Source organism: Acomys minous, assembly GCF_964271855.1.
Source record: "Acomys minous genome assembly, chromosome: 6".
NCBI lineage: Eukaryota > Metazoa > Chordata > Mammalia > Rodentia > Muridae > Acomys > Acomys minous.
This window is the reverse complement of record NC_140487.1, coordinates 66,400,589-66,415,054: the sequence shown is the minus strand read 5'-3', so window position 1 is coordinate 66,415,054 and position 14,466 is coordinate 66,400,589. Positions and strand designations below refer to the sequence as shown.

The window sequence follows — 14,466 nt, the reverse complement described above, 5'->3', positions numbered from 1 at the left end:
GCTCCTAGAGGTACAGCCCAGTGACTGCACAGCTGGTCACTAGGGGGCACAGTTGATCCACCTAGTGAGCTGCTGGCATCTCTTTAGAAGATGATGCAGGCAGAACTTGGTTTTGGAGTCAATAATAGCTGTGGAGCCATAAACAGTGCTGAGTCAGGCAGCGCAAGGAAGAACAGAGGTTCAGTGATCTCTGAACACAATCTGTGCATCTCTAGAGAAAACATGACCTGTAGACTGGAACTGTAGACTTGGCAATCAAAATCTCTGGAACTAGATAGAGAGAAGAAAGCAACTATCTCAGTAGAAAGCATGAAGCAGACTTCCCCAGACAGAGGCCCATTTATTCAGCACAGCTATCTTCCCTTCCACTGAGCAGGCTGAGCCTAAAGGGGGAAGCCTGAATAGCTGTGTATGCCCAAGGGTGCAGAGAGCCTATGGGAGGCAACAAGAGCACTGACCTCACAAGCTGACATCACAGCAAAGAGAGGAGAGGAGGAGAGAGAAAGGAGGAGCTGACTCCTGCTCTCTCACCAAGGAGACTAGCATGCTGAGGAGAAGGATGTGTAGCACTGTCCTCCCTGACTCTGCCCGCGGCCCCACCTTGCTCTGGTGGGTTGCTGTCTTTGTCCTGGGAACAAGTAAGTCCTGAGTGCAGCTGGGACTGCTCCTGCTCCTTCACTGCTGCATCGCCCTATTCTTTCTCTAGATGCTCACTCCTGTCTCCTTCCTGCCCAGGTGTAACAAGTTCTGAGGTTGTCCAGTCTCCAAGACACATCATCAAAGAAAAGGGAGAAGGGTCCTTCCTGAAATGTATTCCCATCTCTGGACATTATGGTGTGTTCTGGTACCAACAGACCCTGGGGCATGAACTGAAGTTCCTCATTGGGCACTATCAAACACAAGAGAGAGATAAAGGAGACATGCCCGAGCGGTTCTCAGTGCAGCAGTTCAGTGACTACCATTCTGAGATGAACATGAGCGCCTTGGAGCTGGAGGACTCTGCTGTGTACTTCTGTGCCAGCTCACCACAGCCTTACAGGGTTAGTGGCTTTCTGTACCTTAATCTTCCTGCCCCAGATGGTGATGCTCTGTCTAACTGAGCTCACACCAGTGGTTCTAAACACTGGGGTGGCCTTCAGGATCTCCAGATAATTCTAGATCTCTGGCAATACGTTCCAGCTTTTAGTCAGTGTTAAGAACCCTGTTCTGAGCTGAATGTTGGGGCATAGGCATAAGCTGCATGGTTGAAGACAAGATATCCATTAAGACATTAGTGTATCCATTTGTGGTTTAAGATTTCTACATGCCATTTTATAGATAAGAATTGATAGTTTAGGAAGTTTCACACTTCATGTTTAATAGTGTCAGCATGATACTCTTTTCCTTCAAAATCAAAGTATGACATTCTCTGGTGCTCGTTGCTTTTTGTCAAAAAATGTAGCCTCTGATTGTCTCTTGTGTCATAAGATCAGCTGAGCTTAGTGCGTATGTCAATATTAAGTCAGATAATGTTTGTCTTGTCATAGTTTCAAGATGTCGTTTACATTTTCAAGAAGAGAAATGTGCTAATCAAAACGTATAAATCAATTGAAATGGAAAAAATATATATTTATGTAGATGCCTTTCTCTCCAATGAAAATAGAGTGTTGTTCAGAAAACTAACATTACTGGTAGATCATACCTTATTTTGGGACTGAGCATAAGATTTAGGAAATTTTGCGTTCCACCACTCCAAACATTTAATCTTAATAGAAAGTGCCTTTTTTTTGGCCTGACTCCACTGTGGGAAATAGCCTCCTCTGTTGGTAGCTCTTCATCACTGGGGACCAGCCAAGCTGTGGATATGCAGGAGAATGTCCTTCCTGGGATGGTCAGACCCTATTGCCAACTTCTGCAATTGGGTACTCTACTGACCTTCTTTTTCCATGCTTCTGCTTTTGAGTCCTTCCTCACCAGGGCACAGTTATAGAAAGTTTCCACTAAGATCCTACCAAGATTCATGACCACAAAAAGAAGGGTTCATAGTGAGGAATCTGTGTGCAGAGTACCTGAGACGTGCTTTACTTAAGAAAGAACGTGTACTGCATTGAGTCAAGGTAAGTGTTTCTTGTTAGCAAAGTTATGTTAAAGGTGATATAGGGTATTTTGAATGATTTTGGTTCAATTTCCTGGGACCCTAGAGGTACCAGACCTGCATATTACTTGACAAACAGGTAACCTACATTGATGGATGCGCTTTCCTTTTGACAGAAAGCACAGGGACAAATACTTAGGTACACCATCCACCGCTTCTACTGAAACAGAATTCTTACCGATAAGCACACACTGATGACTGAGCCTAGAAGTTAGAGCTTGTTTCTCTGAATAAGTCAGAGAGATCTTAAAACAATTGTTCAAATTGTAATGGCGTCAACGTTGGTGTGCTCAAAGCCTTCTGGATGTCAAGCAGCCTTTTAGCCACAGATAGCACTAAAGGCTTATCTTTAAATATTTAGAGAAAGTAGAGAATTAGAGAAAACATCATAGAACACAGCAAGTTATAAGGAAGCATATGAGACTACAGAAAGGGTAAACACTAAATCATTGTAAAGTAAGTAGTACTGTGATAGTAGGAACAAAATGTTCTGATGACTAAAATAATAGAAAGAGAAAATACATCTAGAATTAAGAACCAAAGTACAAATTCTTTTTTGTTAGTAATTATTGTATATCCACTATAAATATTGTTGCATAATGTAATTATGAGATAATGCTTGAATATTGCTTTGCTTCTCTAGGGAAGGGGTGTGGCATGTGAACTGTGCAGCTCAACCATTTGGTGGAGACAGTGACATCACTAAGGCACTGAAAGCCCCAGCTCTAGTTTCCCAAACAGAGCTGGAACACATGAGAGCTTGCCTTGGTCCTGAGATGTCCTCCAGGCTCTTCTTTGTGGTCCTGAGTCTCCTGTGTGCAAGTGAGTGCTGGCCAGCCCACAGGTGCGCTTCCCTCCCCACGATTCCCAAGGCTTTTTCCTAAAATGACATCATCACACTCTGTCTTTCTCTATTACAGAAGACATGGAAGCTGCAGTCACCCAAAGCCCAAGAAACAAGGTGACAGTAGCAGGAGCAAATGTGACATTGAGCTGTCACCAGACTAATAACCACAACTCCATGTACTGGTACCGACAGGACATTGGGCATGAACTGAGGCTGATCCATTACTCATATGGTTCTGGCAAAACTGAGAAAGGGGATGTTCCAGATGGGTACAAGGCCTCCAGACCAGTACTAGAGGACTTCTTTCTCATTCTGGAGTTGGCTTCCCCCTCTCAGACAGCTTTGTACTTCTGTGCTAGCAGTGATGCACAGCGATGTGTGGCTGCCTGCCCTCAGCACATAAAGGAAACCAGGAAAACACTGTGTGTGTTTGCCTGTGTGCCCCAGGAAGTCCCTGCCTCTGTAAGAGTCACTAAGGTCTGGCACAGTAGGCACTGCACATCTGGAGTGCTGGGATGGTAGGCATGCACTGCTGCACTCAGTAGTGGAATGAATCCTTAGTTGAAGTTTAAGATGACTTTTTGATCACCTCACAGCCATGATCTCCTGCCCTGTAGCCTTCATTGACCACTTTAATCACTTTACCATCTAACTGAATCACTTCTATGATCTCTTTTCTCTCTGTATTTACTCTATACTTTAGTAGTCTCCTTTTCTTCTACAATAATTGCCCATATGTCCCTTTGTAATTTTTCTTCTTCTATTTGTGTCATCAGCTTTTACCTACCACTGGCTAGTTCCTTCCTCTCCAGCTAAACTTATCTGCATCCAATTACTTTCTCGTATGTTTTCAACTCTAGATATATTTTCCCCAGGGCATTTCTTCTGCACTGTAGATATACCTTTCCCTCTTGCTTTTGTATCTTTTCTTGACATTAAAATATACTTAATATTGGATTGTTTTTCTTTTACCTTTAAAATTTTTAATTTAATTACCTTGCTTTTATCACTCTTATTCTCTCTTAACCCCTAACATGATCTTCTCTTCTGTCAAATTATTAGCCCATTTTTTCTGTAATTACTACTATTAGATTGTGTATGTGTGGTGGTGGTAGTGGTGGTGGTGGTGGTGGTGGTGGTGGTGTGTGTGTGTGTGTGTGTGTGTGTGTGTGTGTGTGTGTGTGTGTGTATTATGGGAATAAATATATAAATGCAACTTGTTTGGTCTGTTTAGTGTTTCTTGCATGTATATTTTTTTATGGCTGGCTGAGCACTTATGCAAGAGACTTATTCAGAGGAAGGCTGCCTCCTCCTCTCTAAGCAGTCTTTAATCGTGTCTACAAAAATATGCTGTTGGGATTATTATGCACATTCTGTGACATATTGCTCTTTTTCCAGGTATCAAGGAATTTAAAAATAAAAATAACAGACTGTCTTGTTACAGTATGTAAGTAAATTATTAGTGGATGGTAATTGAGTGGACAACTGCAGGGCGCTTCTCATGCCAGCCTGCCTTTTACAGAATGGGCAATAAGACCACGTCAGCATTGCGTTTGGATATTTGTGTGATGGTACCTTTCTTTCATCATGACAGGTCTGAGAAAATAAAGGAAGAAGGTGTGCTTTGGGTTTTTTTTTTCAGTGTTTCAAAGGTTTTGTTCTATGATTAGTTGGACCTCTTGCTTTTGTATGCCATGCTCCGACTTTCTGGAGTTATCTCCCTCAGTCAGTGCCCATTCTAATATAAACCTCTCCCTGGATTAGCCATTGGTGACATCAAAGCCTTCATGGTCAAGTATTTTTCAGAGTTCTTCCTCTAAACACTGTGCAGACAAGTCAGCCTTTAAAACGTGAGCTTTTGGAGAACACTTCACAACCAGACCATAATATTAATCACTATGTCATTAATGCACCCTGTTTAACAAAATTCATATCTAAAGCAGATAAACATATCATTATTAATAAGAAAGGCACCCTGGTAATGACATCAACACTCCACCTATATTGTCAAGCTGCAGAAGAGTAAATAGAAATTAGTGTAAAACATTACTGTTTTATTGTTACTTAGAAACAAAGCATGAGCAGCTGAAGTGATGAGACTTGAAGTCAAACTTAGGAGCATTTTCTCAAGAATCTCAATACAGGATGTGCGTGGAGCTGTGGGCTACAGGAACTGTGTTACACCACAGAAGAAAATTACAGCACACCAGGAAACCTCTCCCAGGATGCTTTGTGACAAACACCATGTTTATTAGTTACCAGTGCATCTGAATTACTTGAGTTCTTTTCCTTTAAGTGCCTCTGTGATTATTAATATTTACTTTCATTCACCTTTTTTTCATTTCAAAGATAGTCTTTCTTTATCTCTTTTTAACTTTTTAAGCATCATAATGAAATACATGGTAACATAAAAATGTTGATGGTTGTAGGGGAGAATATATTTGTTTACTCTCTGATTTGAGTCTATGACATAAATTCGTAGATTAATGGGAACAAAGCTCTCCAAGCTGGTGGCATGCCTGGGACATCAGATGAAAAGGAAATGAAATCTAAGCACCTATTGGTATTTAGAAACTTCTAATCCACAGGCTAAGGTACAGGGTACTGCAGCAAGCTGGGGAAGAATAAATGATGGGGAAAGCTGAACATGTCCTTAGGAGAATGACTTACAGACTCTGAGATGCCTGTCTGTGCACGGTATGAACTTCTCCTATGTCTCCTCCTGTGATACAACTTAATCCTCCTGGTTGGTGGGACTCCCAGGGAGGGGCTCACTTGTTTTTTTAGAGAATTTGTGTTTAGTCTATCAGGAAAACTGAGAGAAAGACTTCCTTGCACTGCCTTATCCCCAAGTCCAGAATAAGCAGAAACCATAGTAGTACACTGGACCACCATTGTCTGAACCGTATCAATGTTTTTATATCGATAACATTGTCATTTTACACATATCCCTTGTGTTGTCCATGCATTATCACCATGCATTTCCTAAAAAGTTTTCATCTGTAACTCTTCTTCCCACAAACCCATGATCTTGCCTATTATAGGAAGTATATGTTTGGAAGTATACATTACTTTCTCTTTGGGTTTGATCTCTTTCCACTTAGCATAAGCATTACACTTTTATTTTGTGTCAGAACTTGGCTTATTTCAATACTTCATTATATTAAAATTATACATTTTTTACCTCCCATTACTTTATGGATTTTTAAGTTGTTTCTGTCTCTCAGTTATTGTGACTAATACTCAACTGACAATGAACTTCAATTATGTGTTTACCTCCCAGTCTTTAGTTTTTTGGAGTTTATATCTGCACAGGAGATGACAGAGTCGTGCAGTAATTCTGTTTGATATTTTTCTGTTACTGTCAACATTTTGTTAAGGCAGCTGTTCTTTTACATTTCCAACACCAATGTATAAGGGTCCCAGTTTCTTCAAGCCTTTCCAATGTTTTCATATGTTCACTTATCACTGTTGTGTGGCTCTGTGTGTGTGTATGTGTGTGTGTGTGTGTGTGTGTGTGTGTGTGTGTGTGTGTGTGTGTAGTGACACCTCACTGTGGGCTTTGCATTTCTTTTTTTCCCTTTTTAAAATTAATTTATTCTTGTTACATCTCAATGGTTATCCCATCCCTTGTATCCTCCCATTCTTCCTTCCCTCCCATTTTCCCCTTACTCCCCTCCCCTATGACTGTGCCTGAGGGGGACCTCCTCCCCCTTTATATGCTTTGCATTTCTTGAGGACCAGTAAGGTAAAACATCTACTTATGTGCTCAGGGCAGATTTATATGTGTTCTTTGGAGGAATGCCTGCTGTTGTTAGATATGTTTTAGAGATTACTGTGGCTCTTAGGCTTTTAATAGTTGTACTATGGTGAGGGCAGCTAGCAGTAACACATATAGTTCTTCAGATTTTATACACCATCACTCCACTGTGCTGCCTGAGACTAGGAGACTTTCCTATGGGAGGTGACAGTATGCACACACACAGATGACTTTCCCAGAACCTGGTGCCATCTTCATCTTATAGGGGTTGAGCCTGTCATCACTGTGCTTGTTTAACACTAGGTAGTGCTCTAAGCCCAAGTTTATAGTAATTTTGCTTATACTACTTACAGGCATAAACAAACAAACAAACAAAAAAAACCCAATGCCTTGGTGAGGAGGGAGCTGCCAACGTAAAGCCTGCAGTTGTCCCATGGACATGTGTTCAGGATTGGTTAGTTAGCATAAGATAATCTATTGAGGGGCTGGAGAGATGGCTCAGAGGTTAAGAGCACTGGCTGCTCTTCCAAAGGTCCTGAGTTCAATTCCCAGCAACCACATGGTGGCTCACAACCATCTGTAATGAGATCTGGGTGCCCTCTGTACATGCAGAAAGAACATTGTATACATAAGAAATAAATAAATCTTTAAAAAAAAAAGATAACCTATTGAGGAGTTCATCCCTTGTTCATCAGCTTGTAGCTTGTGTGTGTGCATGTAGAAAATAATAACCAAAATAATAATTACATATTATGTTATCATAATAATTAAAGAAGATTTCATGAATTCAAGAAGAATTTGGAGGAAACACAGCAAGAGTTGGGGTTAAAGGGAGGTGAGGAAATGATGTAAGTGTGAAAACAGAATATTCTAAAGTAATAAAGAAATAAATACTGTAGTTATCAATAGAAGCTTGCCACTCTATGGAATTTAAAAAAAACTTATTTTATTCATTATGGTGAATTTTTATGAGATACTCTTTGGCCTCTTGGATCTCTACACATCTGGATATAGATGTTAACTGTACATCTCCATAGCCAGTTATAAACTCGAACTCTGAGAAGCTGGCTTAATAGAAACAGGAGGAGAGTGGTGTTAGTTTCAAATTGTGATCTGACAAGAAGGGTAGTAGAGGTAGGTCTAGAGGATAATTTCTCACAGTCTATATCTGACTTCAGTGTATGCAGAGCAAAAGTTGTGTCAGCTTCCTTGAGCTATGGACTCTACCTCCTGATTCTAGACTGCAGCCACCAAGATCCACTGTAGGTGGGTGAACACACACACACATGGTTGGCCAATGAGGATGAGTGTGGAGTATGGCTTCATTCTTGTGTCTAATGATTTGGAGATGCTATGAATAGGCAATAATAAATGAAATACTAGATAGAGATGCTGTTCTCCTTTCAGTGATATAGGTGACCCTTGCTTGTGGAAAGATGGAGCTGTGGCAAATCATCAGATGAAGAATATTCTCATCTTGCCCAGTACATGGATGCTAGGCCAGAAATCAATATGAGAACACAGAGATGCATTTACAGGAAGAAGGACTACTCAAGCACACATCAGAGTTACATTAACTGTGCATCTCTATTCCTTCACTTAACCCAGCTGGTTAATATATGGAATGGTATAGAATGTATTGTGACAGAAGGGTAAATAAAAACAAACATTTCTAGACATTTCTAGATGTGCTTGTTTGAAATTCTGGACAACACTCCAAGCCTTCTGAATACGAATCAGTTTTCTCAGAATTCAAGAACAGAGACAACCAGCATTCTTTCACCTATTAGATACCTTACTCAGGAAGTAGAGGATGCAGTGAATACATGGAATTTTTCCTCAAAACACTGGATATGCTTCAACTTCTGGCAGTATACAGAGTTTTTGAGGAGCAAAGTCTCTACCATTGTCTGAATGGCAGAGTCTATCCCATTATCTGAGGGGCAGAGTCTCTACCATTGTTTGAGGGGCACAGTCTCTACCATTGTCTGAAGGGCAGAGTCTCTACCATTGTTTGAGGGGCACAGTCTCTACCATTGTCTGAGGGGCACAGTCTCTACCATTGTCTGCAGATCACCATCTCTAACATCACTACATACTGGTCATCCAACATACTGGTCAGAGGATGGAACTTACACCATTCCCTTGATATGTAGAGACCTTGTATCACTGAGTTATGAGCTGACACATCTTAAATTTACCTTGCACAGACTGCTTTTCTGCACTGTTGATGAAGACAAAGTAAATAAAGCCAGTGGGTCTGTTTATGAACTGCATATCTCAGATCTTTACCTGGTGACACAGGCATGTGTTTCCTAAATTTGGGAGACATGGTACATGATCTACACCCACTAAGCTACAGCATTTCATGTATCTGAGCAGACATCCTTGTCCTTGCTTTGTTCCTCATCTCAGTTCCCAGGGGTTCTCAGTCCCCCCATTCTTCCCACTACAGCACTCAGGCATTAGAAATGTGCGCTCTTGTACCCATTGTTTCCACCACTAAGAAATAACAACAGTCATTTATTATATTTATTCATTTATACATTTATTATATTATATATAAAATTTATTATAATTTATTCAGATTACACCCTGATTGCTATCCCCTTGCTTGTATCTTCCCGCTCCCACCCTCACTCCCTCTTCTGCCTTGCTCCTCTCCCCTAGACCTCTGACAGAAGGGGACCTCCTTCCCCCCCATATATATGATCACAGCCTATCAGGTCTTATCCAGATAACCTGCTTCCCCTTCCTCTGTGTGCCACAGGGTCTCCCCACCAAGAGGACGTGATCAAATTGGGGCCATCATGTCAGAGGCAGCCCCTGCTCTCCCCACTACCATGACAGTGAGCTGTCCATTTGATATATCTGAACAGGAGGTCTAGATTTACTGCGTGCATTGTCCTTGGTTGGTATAGCAGTTTGTGCAGATTCCCCTGGGTCCAGATAAATTTTATCTGATGTGTCAGTTTTTAAAGGTTCAAAAACATTAAAAGGATGTTTGAATTTGCATTTATTAGTACAATATGCACAATGAGGATTTCTACACCAAGAAATATCTCTGCTTTCCTTGGGGAAGATGTCAATTCTACCATTTATTCACCAATGTCCTAAAAGTGCAGGCCACACAATAGTGAAGGCTTTGGTATATAAAGCATAGTGACATGACAGCTGGTGACCACAAAGAATAAACTGAGACTTAGGACCTCCCTGTGTGGAAGGCATCACTTTACCCATATTGGACTATATCATCTAGTTTAATGTGATGCCTAATTACACTCTGCCAGAACCTGATGAAAGAGCTATGCCAAAGTGAAGGGTAACAAAAAAGGACAATGAGGTCATCCAATAATGGTGCCTTTGAGCTGCCTTTGTGATGCTCAAGTCAAAACAACAATCAGAGCCTTAGAAGAAGGGCCTGAAGACGTAGGACAAGATTGTGCCCTCTAAAGGCTGGGCTGTGTGTGAGGACACTTGGATGACCTCACTCACAGTCTGTGCATGTGCTAAACCATTTACACTCACGGGCTCTGCTCTAACACTGTGACTCTCTGCAGGAGCAGGAAAGTCTTTGTGGGAACTGTCATGTGGTAACAAGTAACACACCCCTCAAGACCTTGACGGGGTGAGGCCTTCTTCTGCCCTCACCCTGCCATGGGTACCAGGCTCCTCCGCTGGGCAGTGTTTTGTCTCCTGGGGGCAGGTGAGTTTTTAAAAAAGCATTGTTTCCATTTTGTATTTCATTGGGGGGGGGGTTGTTTCCATCTCTTCCCTTTTGAAACACTATCTTTTCCTCCCTACAGTACTGTCTGAAGCTGGAGTCACCCAGTCTCCCAGATTTGCAGTCATACAGGAAGGGCAGAATGTTTCCTTGCGGTGTGACCCTATTTCTGGACATGCTACCCTTTATTGGTACCTGCAGCCCAGAGACCATGGGCTCCAGATCCTAGTTTACTTCCAGAATGAGGCTGTTGTGGATGAGTCACAGTTGCCCAAGGATCACTTTTCTGCAGTGAGGCCTGAAGGTGTTGACTCCACTCTCAGAATCCAGTCTGCAAAGCAGGGGCACTCAGCCACTTATCTCTGTGCCAGCAGCATAGCCACAGCAAGGCAGTAGCACCTCCCTGCTGTGCACAAAGCTGATGGTTTTCTTCAAGCCAGCTTTCTTACAGCAGAGACCTCTGATTATGTCCTTTCTTCCACAGACAGAGTGGGTCTTTAAACATAGGCCATGCTGCACATCACCAGAGATCACACGTTCTTTCTTGAAACAGGAGGCCTGCGAGGGTTTGAAACTAATCTCCTAGGGACTCTTCCAGCAACAATTCAAGAACCCCAAACTAAAAGTGACTCTTCACAGACTCAATGTCCAGAATCAGGAGGCACCTGTCCTGTAAGACACATAGTCAGGGAATCATATCAAAGGCAGGAATGCAGATGGAGGTTACCTGTGAGTAACGGGAAACGGGCTTTCCCACTGCAGCTGGAGTCTCTGAATGCTTATAATGCTACCCTTGGTGCATCTGTCGTTTTGTTTTGCTGTTTGTTTGTTTTTATTTTGTCACAACAGGTTTTCTCTGTGTGCCCTTGGCTGTTATGGACTCATGTTATGTACCAAGCTGGCCTCTAACTTACAGATATCTACCCATTTCGGCCTCCCCAGTCACTGGGATTACAGGCCTTGGTGTCATCTTTATATTGTTCTCCTTTTATACTTTTATAGTGAGGCTTTCTAAGGAACAAATTCCATACAGTATATGTTTGCTTGTTTGGAGGACTTCTGCTTACTCTTGTTTGTGTGGAAATACATTAATAATTATTATATTGCTTATTTCTTCTTTTTGGGTAATTTTAACTCATTTTCAGCATTGTTTTGACTTCAAGGAAATACACACAAAATGGATAGCCTTGTAGAAGTTCCAGACTCGAGAATACATTTGAGTTCCCATGAGTTCCTGGTCATCCAGCCAGTACCTCCCAAGCTCTGAGGTTATGCACTACCACGCTCAGTCCAAACCTCCATTCCAACCAAGTTCACGTCCCACAGAGTGCTGCAAATTTCTAATGTCATCGACACAGCCCAAAACTACAGGTTTGATCCAGCTAGTTCAGAGGCTGTTAAATACATTTTATCTGTCTGCCTTTGTCTATTAAAATCGTTCCTTGGAATGTAAAAATGCCAACTTCTTCCCTTTGCAAGAACTTCTAAAGCAACCCAGGGCCCCCAAGTAATGCTTGGTAATATACCTTCTTTACCCCTGTCTCCGCACATCTACTAACTTCCTCCTGACATTCTAAGATAGTAAGAGAAGTCAGTCTGAACTATTGGGGGTTCTTGGAAAACAGCAGGATGGAGACCCTCTGCATGCACCTCCACTCTCAGACGCTCCTGTCATTTCTTCCTTACCAAGTCTAAATGCAGATGACAATTTTGTCCCATTGCATTCATTGCATACCATCCCATCTACTCTCTCTGTCAGAATTTAAAAATTAGACCAAAATAATATTAATACCAGTCACTCTCTCTGACACCAACACATTATTTTTTTTCCTCCTTTATTAATTTATTCTTGTTACATCTCAATGGTTATCCCATCCCTTGTATCCTCCCATTCTTCCCTCCCTCCCAATTTCCCCTTATTCCCCTCCCCTATGACTGTTCCTGAGGGGGATTACCTCCCCCTCTATATGATCATAGGGTATCAAGACATTCTAGTGGGACTCTAGATGAGAGAATCATGGGAGAATGGCAAAGTAGAAGGACCCAGAGGGTCCTAAAAGCCTACAAGTAGAACATTATGATAGGCAGATTTGGGCACAGGGGTCCCGCTCAAACTAAGGCACCAGCCAAGGACAATACAGGTGGTAAACCTTAACCCCCTACCCAGATCTAGCCAATGGACAGAACACTCCCCACAGTAGAGTGGAGAGTGGGATATGACTTTCTCACATACTCTGGTGCCTCACCTTTGACCACGTCCCCTGGACGGGGAGACCTGGTGGCAATCAGAGGAAGGACAGCAAGTTACCAAGAAGAGACTTGACACCAACACATTATAAAGCCTCACATCTCTTATATGAAATGAAGGGAATGACAGCTCCCCTGTGACTTGTGCAGCTGTTTGTCACTGGACACTAGAGGGCACTGTGGTTTCACTGTCACCTAGAATGTGGGTAAGGGGGCTTAGGCAATGATAGGTACCATTCACCCTGGGTTTTTGTTTTGTTTTGGTGTTTGATTTTTGTTTATGTGTATTTGTTTATTTGTTTTGTGGAAGGGTTTATTTCTGGCCTAGAGCTCGTCAACCAGGTTAGGCTTGCTAGTCAGTGAGCCCCAGGGTTGTTTGCCCTGACTATCCAGCATGAAGTGACAAAAATATGGCCAGCTTTTAAAAGAACTGAGCTCAGGTCTCTTATCTATCATTAATTATTATTATTATTATTATTATTATTATTATTATTATTATTATTATTATTATTATTATTATTACTACTACACCATTTCCTCTTTTTATTAAAAGTAGATTCTTTTTTCATATAATATATCCTGATTAAGTTTTCTCTCCCTGTACTCCTCTCAGTTCTTGCCACCTTCCCACTCCTCCAGATCCTCTCCCTTTCTGTCTCTCATTAGAGAAGAACAGGCTTCTAAGAGGTAAGAATCAAATGAAACAAAATATAATTTAAGATAAAGCAAAACCATCACGTTGTGACTGAACAAGTCAAGCCAAAAGAAGAAAAAGAGCAGGCACAAGAATCAGAGATCCACTTGTTTATACACTTAGGAGTCCAATAAAAATACTGAGCTGAAATCTGCAATATATACACAGACAACCTGTTGTAGATAATCTCAGGCCCTGAGCTTGCTGTTTCAGTCTCTGGAAGCTCATGTGAGCCTTGATTAATTGACCTAAAGGTGTTTGTTTTTCTTGCTGTCTTCCATCTCTTCTGGCCCTTACAATCTTTCTGCCTCTTCTTCCAGATGTTCCCTGAGCTCTGAGGAGACAGAATTCATGGAGACATCCCAATTAGAGCTGTGTGTTCCAAGATCTCTCTGTCTCTCCATGTGTGTGTCTGTCTTTCTCTCTGTGTGTGTCTGTCTCTGTCTGTCTCTCTCTGTCTGTCTGTCTGTCTGTCTCTCTCTGTCTCTCTCTGTCTCTCTCTGTCTGTCTGTCTGTCTGTCTCTCTCTGTCTCTCTCTGTCTCTCTCTGTCTCTGTCTCTGTCTCTGTCTCTCTCTCTCTCTCTCTCTCTCTCTCTGTCTCTCTCTCTCTCTCTCTCTCTCTCTCTGTCTCTCTCTCTCTCTCTCTCTGTCTCTCTGTCTCTCTGTCTCTCTCTCTCTCTCTCTCTCTCTCTCTCTCTCTCTCTCTCTGTCTCTCTCTCTCTCTCTCTCTTCTGTATAATGTCTGGCTGTTGATCTCTGCTTCTCTGATGATGGCTGAATAAGGCACCGAACCTTGAGTATAGCAATATGTCATTGGGAGTCATTTTATTGATACTCGGTTTTATCGTAGGTCTTTGGGATATCTAGTCTGGTCTTGGTCACCCAAGCAATATTGGGTAGATGTGGCGTCTGTCTCACTTAGTGGGCCTAAGGTCAAACAAAACATTGGTTAGTTACTCCCACAAGCTTTGTGCCACCACAGCACTAGCATATTTGCAGGTAGAACAGATTGTAGAACAAAGGTTTTGTCTCTAGGTTGGTGTTTACTTTGCTCTTTTGG

The 14,466-nt window shown here is 41.9% G+C and overlaps 1 gene segment (V, D, J or C); it reads left to right on the top strand.

The window, feature by feature from the left end:
- The first annotated feature begins 336 nt into the window (after nt 1-336).
- On the top strand, nt 337-3,947 carry LOC311600276 (T cell receptor beta variable 13-like). The segment is given in 3 exons: nt 337-638; nt 736-1,040; nt 3,055-3,947.
- Nucleotides 3,948-14,466: the final 10,519 nt, after the last annotated feature.